The sequence below is a fragment of the Dendrobium catenatum genome, unplaced genomic scaffold (assembly GCF_001605985.2).
Source record: "Dendrobium catenatum unplaced genomic scaffold, ASM160598v2 fragScaff_scaffold_1236, whole genome shotgun sequence".
Classification (NCBI taxonomy): Eukaryota; Viridiplantae; Streptophyta; class Magnoliopsida; order Asparagales; family Orchidaceae; genus Dendrobium; species Dendrobium catenatum.
Genome location: NW_021319698.1, coordinates 339,824 through 356,459, shown reverse-complemented (window position 1 = coordinate 356,459; position 16,636 = coordinate 339,824).

The window sequence follows — 16,636 nt, the reverse complement described above, 5'->3', positions numbered from 1 at the left end:
ACAAGTTTTTAAATCAATCACATGGAATACTACAACATTTTTATGCCTTGGTTAAAAAAAAATGTTGTGATTTGCTATTATTCTTTTGTGTTCCTTCCTCCTTTTTGATATGTCAAAAGAGGGAGAAGTTTATCATGTTCTTTTTACACTTGTCAATTCCGTACTTTTACTACTAATTATTTTCGTAGTATTTTGCCATCATCAAAAAGGGGGAGATTGTTGCAAATCTATTTTCATGACTTATGTTTTGATGATTGACAAACACTATTGATTCTCTTGGACTGTCTATTACTTCTAACTTTTCAGGAATCGAAGATCGGACGAACAAACGAAGCCTGTTCAAGATTGCGTAGGTTTAGGGTTGAGTCAGTCTGTACTTTGTTTTTTTCTCTTCTTGAGTCTACTTGTAATGTTCAAAGAGACTGATGCTAAGTAACCCTACACACACACACACCTGAGAGACTTAGAATTTCAGTTTTTACCTACATCGGCCAGGACGATATTTACATCATCCTGGATGATTAGGCTTAAAACAGAAAATCTGAATAATGATTCTAAATTAAGACAGCCGTCATTAACAGATCGTCCTGGACGATACGTGTATCGGCCAGGATGATAAATATCTGCCAGAGTGAATTCAGGGCGATGCTCTGGACAATTTTTCTCATATTTAAACTGATCAGCCAGGACAATCTATTCAAAAACCTTAATTACTTCAGGACGATAAATATCAGCCAGCGTGAATTCAGGGCGATGCTCTGGACAATTTTTCTCATATTTAAACTAATCGGATGGGACGATCGTGAGATCAGCCTAGACGATCAAGCCAATTTTTAATCATCCAGTTTGTATTCAGGGCGATGCTCTGGCTGATCTTCTGAGATTTGTACTGATCGGTCAGGCCGATGTCTATATCGGCTTGGACGATATTGTCGGCAACTTGCAATTAATGAGTTCCGTTGAAGCTCTTCTATTTAAGAGCTCTTGTTCAATGTTTTGAGCAATCTTTTGCTGCTGCCTTGAGCTGAGAAGGCCTTGAGGAGAGAAAGAGAGAGAGGGAGAGAGAGAGAGGATCTTGTGAGGGGGGCTTGTGAGGGGATTCATAAGGGTTGCTTCAAGGATCGCTCTGCTTCTTCTTCGTCTAGAGTTTCTCGTCTGTGGAAGGTTTGCTAGAGGTAAGGAGTCAGCATCTAGTTGTGGTTCTCTGTAAGCTTCAGGAGGAAGCAAAAGGAGATAGGTTCTCTGCCTTGCTGGGGTGGCAAAAAGGAGGTTCTTTGTAAAGGCTTCTCCACCTAACTGTGGGGGCTAAAGGAGAGTCACGAGTGTAGTGCAATACTCGGAGGGCGCCTCCGGGGAGTGGACGTAGGTTGAGTTGACCGAACCACTATAAATTTCTGTGTTCTTGTTTCTTTCTTCCGCACTTTAATTTCCGCATTTATTTCTCTCGTGGTGTGATTTTGGTTTATGTGATTTTTGTTCTTTGTAAAAAAAAAATTTAAAATACCAATTCACCCCCCCTCTTGGTTAGCTTGGGCTAGTTTTATAGGGTTTAACATCCCTAACGAACTTTCACAAGCTTTATTCTTAATGTACTGAAAGTATCAAAGGCTAAAGATTTTGTAAAAATGTCTGCATGTTGATTTTCAGTTGAAATATGGGTAAGTTCAATTTCTCCCTTGGATATATGTTCCCTTATGAAATGATGCCTTATGTCAATATGTTTGGTTCTTGAATGTTGAATAGGATTTTTAGAAATACAAATAGCACTAGTGTTATCACAATAAATAGGAATAGTGCCTATAGACAGTCCTAAATCAATCAACTAGACCATGAAACTAATGAATTTCTAATGAACTGACATGTTCCAGAAGTGATTTTCCTATCCACCCTATAGCCTACAAAGTCAAAATTTTAATAACTAATAATTTCAAATGAAGAGCTAAACCTAGGATACCAAATTCCTAAGTTCTGAGTTCCTAGCAAATATCTTAAAATCTTTTTCACTGCTGTCAAATGTGACTCTTTTGAATCTGATTGAAATCTAGCACACAAGCAAACACTAAACATAATATTGGATTGACTAGCAGTCAAGTAAGTAAAGATCCAATAATCCCTCTAAATTTCTTTTGATCAACAAATTTTCCCTTCAGGTCCTTATCCAACTGAACTGTGGAACTCATTGGTATACTAACAGGTTTAGCATTATCCATTTCATATTTTTTGAGGATGTCCTTAACATATTTAGATTGGCTAAGAAATATATCTTCCTCAAGTTACTTAATACTAAAGCCTAGAAAGTAACTTAATTCTCCCATTAGACTCATCTCAAATTCACTACTAATTATTTTAGAAACATCATCACAAAGATTTTTATTTGAAGATCCAAAAATAATATCATCCACAAAAATTTGAACAATGAGAATATCCTTTCCAAATTTCTTCATAAAGAGAGTTGTATCCACACTTCCTTTTCAAAAGATCTTTCAAGTAGAAAGGCGCTTAACCTATCATACCAAGCCCTAGGTGGCTGTTTTAATCCATATAATGCCTTTTTCAACTTAAAAACATGATTTGGGTATTTAGAATTTTCAAAGCCTGGAGGTTATTCTATAAGCACATCCTCTCGAATTACCCCATTTAAAAAGGCACTTTTGACATCCATTTGATACAATTTAAATCATCTAAAATAGGTAAAGGCTAGCAAAACCCTAATTGCTTCAAGTCTAGCTACAGGTGCAAAAGTTTCCTCAAAATCAATCCCTTCAATTTGATTATACCCCTTAGCAACTAATCTTGCCTTATTTCTAATGATTAATCCTGAGTCATTCATTTTATTTTTGAATACCCACTTAGTTCTAACAATACTTTGATCTTTTGGCCTTGAAGTTAATTCCTAAACTTTATTTCTTACAAATTGATTCAACTCTTCTTGCATAGCCAATATATAAAATTCATCAGAAAGTTCTTGATTAATATTAGTGGGTTCTATAGTTGAAATGAAGGCTGAATGATTGACTTTCTAATTTAATCCACACCTAGTCCTTACACCTTCACTTAGTTCACCAATGATCAATTCTCTTGGGTGGTTTTTAGAAAATCTCAAATCACTAGGCAAAGGGTTTTCTATCTTCAAATTTTCTTCCACATTTTCTTCTAAATTTTCTTCCTAATTTATTCTTTCAATCCTTTGGGAGTTATCCTCAATTTTATCATCTACAATATTTGGCTCTTCCAAATTTCCTGATTCATCAAATACAATATGTGTGGTCTCCTCTATTCTTAAAGTTCTTTTATTGAATACTCTAAAAGATTTTCCAACACTTGAGTACCCAACATAAATTCCCTCATTTCATTTTGGATGAAATTTTCCTAAGACAGATTTTCCATTGTTATCAATAAACACCTTGCAACCAAAAACATGCAAATGAGACAAATTAGGTGTTCTTCCTTTTTGCAACTCATAGGATGTTTTATTTAAACAAGATCTCACATTCACCCTATTCAGAACATAACATGCAGTGCTAACCGCCTCAGCACAAAAATATCTAAGAAGTGAGTATTCTGCCAATATTGCCCGGGCAGCTTCTATTAATATTCTATTTTTCCTTTTGACTATCCCATTTTATTAAGGGGTTTTAAGTGCAGAAAAGTTGTGATCAATTCCTTTCTCCTTACAAAATTTTTTAAATCTCTCATTTTCAAATTCTCCTCCATGATCACTTTGTATAGAAATAATTTCACACCCTAATTTTCTTTGAATCCAAGTCAAAAAATTTCTAAATTTCTCAAATGATTCACTCTTATGAAATAGAAATCTAACCCAAGTGAATCTTGAGAAATCATCCACAAAAACAAATCCATATACCTTCCCTCCTAGAATCACAGTTCCAACTGGTCCAAAAAGATCTATGTGTAAAATTTTCAATAGTTTACTAGTCTTAAGATCCTTATTGGACTGAAAAGAGGACTTCACCTACTTTCCTAATTAACATGCATCATAAAGGTGGTCCTTAGTAAAGTCTAGTTTTGGTATACCTCTTACTAAATTCTTTTGGGTAATCCTCCTAAGGTTTTTCATGCTAGAATGACAAAGTCTCCTTAGCCAAAGCCATGACTCATCAGAAATAATTTTTAAATAAAAAGTAGTAGAAGTCTGAATGCAATTTTAATCTAGCATATAAACATTGTTTACCCTTTTACCATTTAAAATATCTTTATCATTTAGACTTAATATGCAGCTAGTAGGAAAAAATTTTACACTATAACCCTTATCACATAGCTGACTTATACTTAACAAGTTATGCTTTAAGTCTTCACTAATAACACATTATCTATAAAAAAGTTTATAAGATTTTCAATCATACCTGATCCAACCACTTTCTTTGTGATATAATCTCCAAGTGTAACCTTGCCTCCACTCCTGGCTTCCAATTTTATGAATTGAGCAGTATCTCCAGTCATATGCTTGAACATCCGTTGTCTAGGTACCATATGCTCTCACGAGGTCTTGTGTGAGAGCGACCCTGCAAAAATATCAAATGTTAGACCTGAGAACCCAAATAAGTTTGGGTTCTCCTTTTGGTAATTTATAATGAGATGCATGTATGATATGTCTAGGTTTATGCATCTTAGGTCTCCACACCAAATTAGTTTTCATCTTCAAAGTACAGGTGTAAGCTCTATGTCCAAGCAATCCACAATTATTACATTTAACATTAGAAAAATGATTCCTAAGTCTTTTACCACTTATTTGTCTTTTTATGGATTGCTTAAATTTATGATACAAAATAGGATTAGTAAAATCTTCAAGTCTGGGGGGTATCCTATTATCCTCTGGAGCTTTTATTTTCAACTTATAAAATGAATTCATATCTTCCAAGATTCGATTTGTATAATTGATTCTATATGTATTGCTCTCTGATTCATTATTAAATTTTTTATATTCTTTTTCAAGATCAGCATAGGATGATTTTAAATTCTCATGATTTTTATTCAAGTCATCAAATTCATCGAGTAGTTTCATGTGGTTGTCATCTATTAAGGCATGATCTTTCCTAAGAATTTCATCATTCTTTTGAAGTTTTTCAAATTTTAAACTTAGACTAGCATGCATTTTCTTCATTTTTTAATATACATCATGCATGTGTTCAGAAAATTCAAATAATTCATTATAAGTTAAGTCACTTACCTCTTCTTAATCTGACTGATCAAGATTATCTGCCATCAAGCAAATCAGATTTAATATGACCAGGTTTCCTGCATTCATAGAAAATTACTTCATTAGAAACCTTGCCATTTCTATTAAATTTACCTCTATTCCATTGCTGGCATCTCTTCAACTTCCTTTTCAGAAAGCTTCTAAATTGTCTAGTCATTAATGCAATGTCATCTTAATCCTCAGGTTATGAGTGTTCACTCTCAGACTCTTCCACTTTTAGTGCTATGTTCTTTTCCTTTCGTGGTTCATCTGCATCAATCTTTCTTTGGCTAACTCCTTGCTCGTAAGTAATAAGTGAACTAAGAAGATTGTCAACAAAATAAATTTTTAGATCTTTAGACTCCGTAATTGCAGTAATTTTAATATCATAAGTAGTAGGTAAACAACGAAGAATCTTATTAATCATTTCAGCATTCGTTAGTTCCCTACCAAGTTCATGTAAAGAGGTGACTATTTGAGTGAATCTTGTGTACATTTCAGAAATGGATTCATTAGATTTCATGCGAAACAGTTCATAATAATGCAACAAGATATTAAGTCTAGATTGTTTAACCTCATTAGTCCCCTCATATGTTATACACAGTCTATCCCATATATCCTTTTCACTTTTACAAGTGGAAACCCGCATGTAGTCTTCAAATCTTAAAGCATAAAAGAAACTATTTAAACATTTAGCCTTTAGTTGTGCTAAGTCACTTACTTCTACGGTTCAGTCTGCAAAAGGTGTTTCAACCCTAACTCTGTCAGCTAATCTAGTTGGTTTTTTATAACCTTCCTGGACTAAGATCCACATATGAAAATCAAGTGATTGTAAGAAAGTTGACATGCGTGTTTTACAAAAATCAAAAGGTATATTATCAAATAGTGGAGGTCTAATAATAAAGTAACCCTTAGGTGTGTTTTGGTTTCCAATGGTAGCCATCTACGTTAATCAAAGATTAGTTTAAACTTATGATTTTGAAATAAAGCTCTGATACCACTTGTTGAGGCTAGTGAATAGGTTGTTAAACCTAAGTTAATGTCCCACAGCTACCAAGAGGGGGGTGAATTGGTATTAAAAAAAATTATCCCTCTTTTTAAATAAGTTGAACTGAAAATAACTTTAGTGAATTTTTATAAAAACGTTTTTCAACCACAACCCCTTTTAAAAAAAATAGAAAAATGCAAAAAATAAAAATAGTAAAAAATAAATGACACATGATTTATAGTGGTTCGGCCTAAATCATACCTACATCCACTCACAGAGGCACCCTCTGAGTATTGCACTAATACCAATAATGTCTCTCCTTTTGCACCAACAGCAAGGCGGAGAAGACTTTACAAACACTCTTTCAACCACTACCCGGTGTGGTAGAGAACCATCATCCTTTTACACTATCCCCAGTGTTGGCAGAGAACCGTCATCCTTTTACAATATCTCTAGTGTTGGCAGAGAACTGTCTATCCTTTCACACTCTCCTAGTGTGGGTAGAGAACCCTTCATCCTTTAACACTCTCCTAGTGTGGGCAGAGAACCCAATCTCCTTAACAGATCTCCTCACAAAAAATCTAGAAGGAAGAAAGAAAATAGTGAAGTAATCTAAAATCACAAGTACGAAATCTTACCTTTGAACACCAAGCAAAGCCTTCACGCTCCTGTGGAAGAAATATTTCTTTGAATGCTCTCTCTCACTCTCTCCTTTAATCTTCTTTCAATAGGCACGAATATCAATGACCAAAAAGATTTGGTGGCAGTCTAATTTGGACTATATATAAAAAAGATAAGAAAAACTGCCAAAAAACTATAAATTTTTAATTTTTTACAAAATGGATCATCTTGTACGGTCGTGGATCGTCCAGGACGATTTTAATTAAAGTGTCAAAAATAATCCTAAAGTATATTGGTATGAACTATGTTCGTACACGATCATCGTCCCGTACAAACTAGGTTCGTCCAATATGAAACGGTTATTCCATAGGTCTTTTTCCAAATCCATGCAGAACATAAACAACTGTGGTAATCGGTTCGGTTCATCCTGGGACGAACAAGTTATATCTTGGATGATTTTATACAGAGAGTTTCATCCAAAGATGAAGGTTTAATTTCGTCCTGTATGGTTTTAAACAGAGAGTTTCGTCCAAAGATGAACCATGCATTTCGTCTGGATGAACAGTGCAACGTGAGAATCCATAGGCGTTCATCCTGGGATGAATATTAAATTCGTCTTGGACGATTAGGACTTAGAAAAGTTTTCTCACTGCCTGTTCGATCCATTGCGCTTTCGAGGGGTTAATTGACATGATCGTCTCGTATGAACTAGGTTTGTCCCATACGATCAGTTCACAAAAGTTATTCCCCCATATGTGTGTGTTCTGAATATTAACTCAATTACAATCACTCCCTCTCAATTTAAAAATATTTTTAAAACTTTTAATTTATAAATGATTGGATGCTGAATTTGATTTGAAGTCTTCATAGTTTGAAGTTGATTTTCCTAAAATGTTAGTACACACTAGAGAAAAAATAAATCTTCCAAAAAGTGTTAGGAGATACCTATATATAAAACAATAATATTTGTGATCATCAAAATAATACAAGTTGCAAGAATGTAAAACATGTAAATAGTAACTCTCTTAACAATCTCCCCTTTTTTGATGATGGCAAAATAATTGTTGTTTGTAGGATTTTAAATTCTAAGAATCTCCTAAACTCCTCCTGAATTGATGAATACATGAAAAATAAGGAGGCATAAATTCAAAATTTTTTATTTTTTAAAAAATTGTATACAAAACAAACAAAAGAAACATATAAAACAAACAAAAGAAACATATAAAACAAACAAACAATTTCTCACCCTTTTTGACAACAGCAAAAAGAGAAAAAAAAAAGTCTTGAAATGTAAGCAGAAGTATGAAATTCATTTGATAATTTAATCATGAAAGTGATTGAAATAAGGTATGCAAATAAAATTAAAACATTAGAGAAATCATATAATTTAAGAATTGTAGTAACATAGATAATATAAAGAATTTATCAAAGGCATGAGTCAATTTAGACACTAAAATAAAGAAAATTATTGCACTAAGGATGAATAAAAAAATTTTATATTTCAAATTTCAATGTCAATTATAAATGAACATAAGATCAATTAGAATTAAGAGATTAAAAGAGTTTGGAAAGAAGTAACTATCACATGTGGCGCTTTGCGCATCTTTTTCAGTTTTATGGCACATTTTTGTGCATCTTTTTACTTTGGGCATATTTTGTGCCTCTTTTTCTCATTGCAAACTTTCGAGCATTCCTTTTGATTTTTGTATATTTGTATAATTTTTAAGACTAATTGAATTATTTCCAAAATCATTAATCTAAAATTTCAAATTTTTTTAAGTGCACAAATACTATTTAAAAAGAGAAATACAAAATAAGAAATCATCTAAATTGCAATAATAATATTAAAAATAATGTAGTCTAAATAAGAGACATGAAATTGAAAATTCTAATAATATCAAGTTATAAGCATCACTTAAATTTAGAATAATTAGATTTTCTAATGAAATTAATCTTAATTTACAATTTAGGTTAAAGCACTATTAAGATTAAAAAATAATGAATGTCATAAAGTCTAACACACATTTCTAAAACGATTAAACAACAAAACATTGAAACATATATTGATATCGAATGAAGATATCACTAAATTCTTTTGAGTAATCCTCCTAAGGTTTTTCATACTAGAGTGACAAAGTTTCTTAGGCCAAAGCCATGATTCATCAGAAATAGTTTTCAAACAAAAAGTAGTAGGAGTATTAATATAATTTAAATCTAGCATATAAAATTATTTACCCATATACCATGCAAAACATCATTACCATTTAGGCTTAATATACAGCTAGTAGGAAAAATTTTAACGCTGTACCGTTTATCACATAGCTGGCCCTGAAAAGATTATTCTTTAAGCCTTCAACTAGTAAAAAGTTCTCGATAAAAAAGTTTTTCAAATTTCATATCATACTTGATCCAAACACCTTCCTTGTGGTGTTATCTCCAAATGTAATATTGCCTACACTTCTGGATTCTAGCGATATAAATCGCTTAGTATCTCCATTCAAATGTTTTGAGCAACTGCTGTATAGGTACCACATGCTCTCATGAGGCCTTGTGTGAGACTGTTTGGGTTCACCTTTTGATAATTTTAAAATAGATGCATGTATGATATGTCTAGGTTTATGCATCTTAGGTCTCCAAACTAAATGAGTTTTTCTATCTAAAATATAAGTGTGTGAGATATGTCCAATCAATCCATAATTGTAACATTTAACTCCAGGAAATAGATTTCTCAATTGTTTGTAACTACTTTGATTCTTCCTTGGTTATATAAATTTTGGATACAAAATAGGATTAGTAAAATCTTCAAGTCTTGGGGTATCGTATTTTCCTCGAGAGCTTTTATTTTTAATCCAAAAAAATGTGTTTATATCTTCCAACACATTATTACTATATGTTAACCGATATTTTTCACTCTCTGATTCATCCTTAAAATCTTTAAATTGTTTTTTCAATTTTGTATAGTATGATTTTAAATTCTCATTATTCTTATTCAAATCATCGAACTCATCAAATAAGCTTATCTGGTTGCTATTAATTAATGCATGATCTTTCCTAAGGATTTCATGCTCTTTATGAAGTTCTTACAAATCTAAGATAAGATTAGCATACATTTTCTTCAACTTCCTATATGCATCGTGTATTCTTTCAGAAACTTCTAAAAGTTCAGCATAGGTTAAGTCACATGCCTCTTGTTGATATGATTGATCTAGATTTTTGGCCATCAAGCAAAAGTTGGTGACTTCTTCCTCCTTTTCAATTTCTGATGAGTCTAAAGTTGAGTCTGCCCAGAAAGCTCTTTGGAATTTTTTGTTTCCCTTCTTAACATTTTGTTCTCCTCTATCTTCTCCTTACTAGGAGTGGCTTAAAGTTTTGGGCAATCTAACTTAATGGGTCAAGGTTTCCTGCACTCATAAAAAATCATATCATTATAAACCTTGACATTCTTATTGAACTTACCTCGGTTCCATTATTGGCGTCTTTTTTACTTCCTCTTTAGAAAGCTTCTAAACTGTCTAGTCATAAAAGCAATATTGTCCTCATCCTCAGGTTTTGATAGATCACTCTCTAACTCCTTCGCTTTTATTGACATGTTCTTCTTACTTTGTGGTTCTCCTGCAGCATTTCTTTGATTCACTCCTTGCTCGTAAGTAATTAATGATCTAAGAAGATTGTCAACAGAGTAAACATTTAAGTTTTTAGACTCTAATATAGCAATTATTTTTGCATCATAAGCAGTAGGTAAATGACAAAGTATTTTATTAACCATTTCAGCATTTGTTAATTCCCTACCTAATGCATACAAAGAAGTGACTATCTGAGTGAATCTTGTGTACATGTCAGAAATAGATTCATTGGATTTCATGCAAAATAATCTATAGTCAAGTAACAATATATTTAATCTAGACTACTAAACTTCATTAGTCCCTTTATAAGTTATACAGAGTTTATCCCATATGTCATTTCCACTCTTACAAGTGGAAACCCACATGTATTCCTCTGACTTAAGTGCATTAAGGAAATTATTTAAAGATTTAGCATTAAGTTGTGCTAAGTCATGTTCTTTTATAGTCCAATTTGCAATGGGTGTTTCTACTCTAATGCCATCAACTAGTCTAGTTAGTTTTATATACCCTTCCTATATTAAGATCCAGATACGTAATCAAGTGACTGTAACAATATAGACATGCATGTTTTCCAAAAATCAAAAAGAATATTGTCAAACAAAGGAGGTCTAGTGATCGAATACCCTTCAGGTGTGTTTAGCTTTCCAAAAGTAGCCATGCTCATTAATAAAAAAATAGTTTAAACTTATGAAATTGAAACAAAGCTATGATACCACTTGTTGGATCTTGTTGATTCTAGAATAGGTTGTTAGACCTAAGTTAATGTCTCAAGGCTAACCAAGAGGGGGGTGAATTGGTAATTTAAAATTTTAACCCTTTCTTGGATTTTAAAATGATAAAAATTAATTAATAAATTTGTAACAAGTTAATTTTAAGTTTTTCAAAATAATTTTTCAACCACAGAAAAATTAAAACTTGTAGAAAATAAAAAACAGCAAAAATAAAAAGAAATAAGAGTTTATAGTGATTCGGTCAAACATGACCTACATCCACTCCCTGAAGCCTCCAACTTCATGTATTACACTATACCAAAGTGACTCTCCTTTTGCTCCTACAGCAAGGCGGAGAAGCCTTTATAAAAACTCTCTTCCACCAATCCCTGGTGAGGCAGAGAACCATCATCCTTTTATACCCTCCAAGTGTAGGTAGAGAACCCTTAGCTGTTCACACTCTCCAACTGTAGGAAGAGAACCTTCAGCTATTCACACTCTCCAAGTGTAAGCAAAGAACCTTTGGCTATTCACACTCTGCAAGTGTAGGCAGAAAACCTTCGGCTGTTCACACTCCTCGAGTGTCAGTAGAGAACCTAATCTTCTTGAAAGATCTTCACATGAGAAATCTATAAGGATAAGTGAAAAGAGTGAAGAAAACACAAAAAAATACATAGAGAACCTTGCCCTTGAGTAACCAAGTGAACTCTTCATGCTCCAATAAGAAGAAATCACCTTTAAACAATCTCTCGCACTCTCTCCTTCAATTTCCCTTTACCATTCACAAGGACCAAGTGACAAAAAGATTAAAGGTCACTTTTTAGTGAACCTTTTAAAGAAAAGACATGAAAAACCATCCAGAAAAACTAAAATTTTCAAGTTTGATGTCCATAATCATCTCGTATGATCGTCATTCGTATGTATGAATAGTTCAAAAACAGTTGCATACGAATCCATTGTGAATTTATACGAAATCATTTTGTGCCCGATCATCATGTGGTATGAATAGAAGAAATTCAAAGATAATATGTACAAACCCTAGGACAAAATGAATGAAGTTATTCCAGAGTCCATCATCCCAGTATGAAAGAAAAATATCAATAATATGAATAGTGTTTGAGGATGAATCAGAGGAGATCGTCTTGGGATGAACAGAAAATATCATCCGTACAAAATTCACATTTTACAAAAATTGAGAAGATCGCCCTAGGATGAACGAGAATTATCATTCGTACGATCTTTATATTTGGCAAATCCATAGAAGATCGTCCTAGGATGAACAAAAAATATCATCCGTATGATCTTCACATTTGGAAAATCCAGAGAAGATCATCCTGGGATGAATGGAAAATATCATCTGTATGATCTTTACATTTGGAAAAAAATAGAGAAGATCATCTTGGGAGAAATAAAAAATATCGTCAGTATGATCTATACTTAAAAAAAATTTTCCCTCTCTGTTCATTCCATTGCTCATTAAGGACTATAACTAACCAGATTGTCCTGTACGAACATGGTTCATACTATATGATTAGTTTAAAAAATGTGAATTTTAAAACTCTCCCCCAGTGTGTGTGTGCTGAGTTACTCAATTATAATCACACTCTTTCAGACTTAATAAAATGAAAAATACAGACTTTAAATTATAATAACTCTAATCTGATCTTGATTTTTGAAGTCTTCAATAATTTGGAGTATAATTTTTTTGAAATATTAGTACACACAAGAGAAAAATAATTCTTCTAAAATGTGTTAGAAAAAAATAACAATCAAAATAATAATATTTGGAATCATCCAAAAATATATAAGTTGCAAGAATGTCACACATCCAAAGCTAAGTTGCAACTATCTCAACATTTAACATCATAAGCACTTGGTAGACAACATAAAATCTTGCTAACTTTTTAATAATTAGAAAGTTCTTTTCCTAATGCATACATGGACGTCACTATCTGAGTGAACCTAGTATACATTTCAGATATAGTCTCACGAGGTTTCATGCAAAATAATTTGTAGTCATATAGTAGAATGCTTAAACTAGACTATTTGAATTCAGTAGTTCCCTCATATGTTATACACAATTTATCCCATACTTCCTTCCTCTTTTTTTTGAAGATATCCAGAAATTGCATTAAAATAAAAGAGATGACAACCTAATACAATCTAGATAAAAGAAGCTAATGATTCCTGTTTCAATAAGAAAAAGGGATCTTATTGAAACTAAATTTGTTAAATTAAACTTAATATAAATGAAATGAAATCTACTATCTCCTATTTTTAAACTATTGAGATGCAGGGGATACCAAAGTTTAAGACAACTCGATGGTTGATTAGTATCCCAGAGTTTCCATCCAGTTAGAGAATAAGAAATAGTAAAGATCCTATAATCATTTAGACAAAGTTTAAAATAACAAATTAAAAGAAAAAAAGGAAACAAAAGCTAAAAAGAAAATTACAATTCAAGAAAAAAATCACTTAAGAATATCATTGAAAGATATTCCAAAAGCTTATTCCAACTTTTAACGTCAGAAATCAATGGTATTAATTTGCCAAACTTTATGATCATATGCTCCATCTTCAAGTATATCTCTACTATGTTGTTATCCACGAGAGAAACCTCTTGCATTTTAGTGAGATAAAAGGGAAAAAGAACCTCTCAAACCGTTCTTCTCTTTGTAATCGGCCATCTTCCTTCTAGGTAGTTCTTTCACCGGACCCAATGCTTGAAGTTCTTTGAATAAAATGTGCATTGATCTAGGGGAATCTTTCTTCTTGGCAAAAACGTTTTTGTCTTTCTTAAGAATAGTTTTTTTGAAATTCAAACTAATTGCTGATGTAGGAGAAGTATCTCTTAATATGTCAAAGCTATTTTTTAAATCAGGGATTGTAGTAGTAGTGGGATTACCATTTACACTAGATGCAACCGCAAAAGCTATTAAGGGAGATACAATAGCAGATTCTATTACAAAATCCTCCTAAATATCTGAATGTTTGAATTCAAAATTTCGTTTGTGAGCTCCCAATAATTCATCACCTTGAGTTGATTTGGTAGCCTTTGTAGGAGTCAAAGCTGAAATCTGTTCATCCTTCTTTTCAGCCTCCATAGTTTGTGGAATTTTAAATTTGAGAACTGTGTTTGTTGGAGAGAAAGACAGATCTTGTATCTCAACAACCTTTGGATTAATCAAAATATCCTTTGAATTTAGAATAGCATTTATTGTTACCGAAGATTCAGCTTCAATATGTTCTTTTGAACTTTCAAAATTTGAATTTTGAATGTCCAATTTTTCAGAAATTTTGGTTTCAATCTCACTAGTTTCGCCTAACAAACCAGCAACCATATTATCCACATCAGCCAAAGCATTAAATGAATTAGATTCAAAAACTGAATCCCGAGAAACAAGCTGGGCCATATTGAATTTTAATTTCTGGTTAACCACCACTTGATCTCCTTCCATGAATCCAGTAGCTTCTTCAATTTGGCATTTGAAACCTACAACTTCCACTTGATCATACATCATTTTGAGCTTGTTTCCATCTGCCAATGGATGTACAATTTCTTCTGGTTCAGCTAGATCAATTTCTGCACTTCTACAAATTTTTCTGCTGCTGAAAAAATCTTGGAATTAAAATGATTTCTCACTGATTTCTTCTTGTTTTTGAATTTCACTTGCATCCAAGAACCATAAATATTATCAGTATGATTTGAGATGGAATGGATTTCTTCAACATTAGGACAAACTGAATCAATATGCCCTATTCTCCCACATTTGAAACAAAGTGATGATATATTTTTGTATTCAAAATTTTGATAAAATCTACCATACATCCCTTCAACCCATATTCTAGCAGGGATTTTAGAGTTCAAATTAACTCGAATACAGGCTCTAGCAAATTCTCTTCTCCCCACCTAAACATGTTACCATCCTATAGTAACGGGGTCCCAATTCTAGAGACACTTCTAGTGATATTGGACTCATCCCAGCAGTGTAGGGGTAAGTGAGGAAGATGAACCCAAATCGGAGACAAAACTCCTTCCAATGAATTAGGAGAGAAGTTAGGAGACCATTTGCCTAACCCAACTGCAAAACCTCCTACAAACCATGGACCTCCATTAAGGACTTCTTCCATGGCTTCATGAGACTGAAAGGAACATAATAGCCAATCTAGGCCAAGCAAGGTTAAGTGGAATCCTCCATATTTCTTCCATTACTTTCTTAATTCAATAGCACATTTTGAGAAAGGTAAATTTTTCCCAAGAATTTTAACCACCAAATATTTACTCAAAACTTGAATATTGGATTTTTCTTTATCCATATCCAGTTTAACAACATTTGAATCTTCAATCTCATCATGATTTGTATTCCAATTAATTTTAATGTGTGGATTTTTTATCCACACATTAAAATTATCAAAATTTGAAGAAATACTTGGATTATTGATATTAGCATTAGCCTTGTCAATATCCTTGTCATTCTTCAAAATAATGACAAAACTGCTCCTTGAAGAAGAAGATTCTTTGTCATTTTCTCCAGAAAAAGAAACGGGTAAAGGAGATTTAGGTAACTTGTTAGGAACCGAAATTACCTCTTTCCCTTTACTTGAATCTGGCAAAGGCTTATGTTTAGCCAACAAGCCTCCCTCTTTGATAACAAGAGGGGATTCTAAAACCTGAAGATTGTGAGGGGAGATGCATTTGAAGGATAATTTACCTTTTGAATCCAACATAATTGGACTCGTGGTAGATAAAATGGATTTGGTGTTCCGGTCATCCATAGATGACCTGCCACCATCTACCATCTACCATCTCCAATCTTAGCACCCAAAATCTTCAAACTCTCTTTCCAAATCCTTCCTTGAATTGTGGAGCTTCTCTCTCTTCCCTTGGCCGAGTGTTTGACTTACTAATTACCCATATTTCCTTCCTCGTAGTACATATAGATGCTCTCATATAATCTTTAGATTTTAAAGAACAAAAAAAATATTTCAAATATTTAGCATTCATTTAAGCAAGGTCACTATCCTATTACTCCATTCATTAAAAGGTTCCTCAGTTTTGATTCCATTAATAAAATTAAAGAGTGCGGTATAACCTTCTTGTACTAAAGTCCAAATGCAAAAATTAATAGATTGTAAGAAAGTATAGATGCAAATTTTCCAAAAAATCAAAAGAAATATTTTCAAATAAAGGTAGACAAGTTATGGAATAGCCTTCTGTGGTGATTTTATTTTCAAAATGTGTCATGGATCACTTATCTCAAGGTTATCTAAAATGCTACTTGAGAGAACCATTGAGATACCAATTTAAAGTTTGATGTATGATGTTAAGCCTAAGTAAACTGTCTATAAGCACACCAAGTAGTTTTAAAAACATATTACTTACTTTAAAAAAAGCATATATATATTTTTGATTTTTCAATAATTAAAAGGCAAGCAAAAATTGTTACATGAAGTCGAAGCTACTAGACTTATAAAAAGTTACAAAGAGGGTCACATG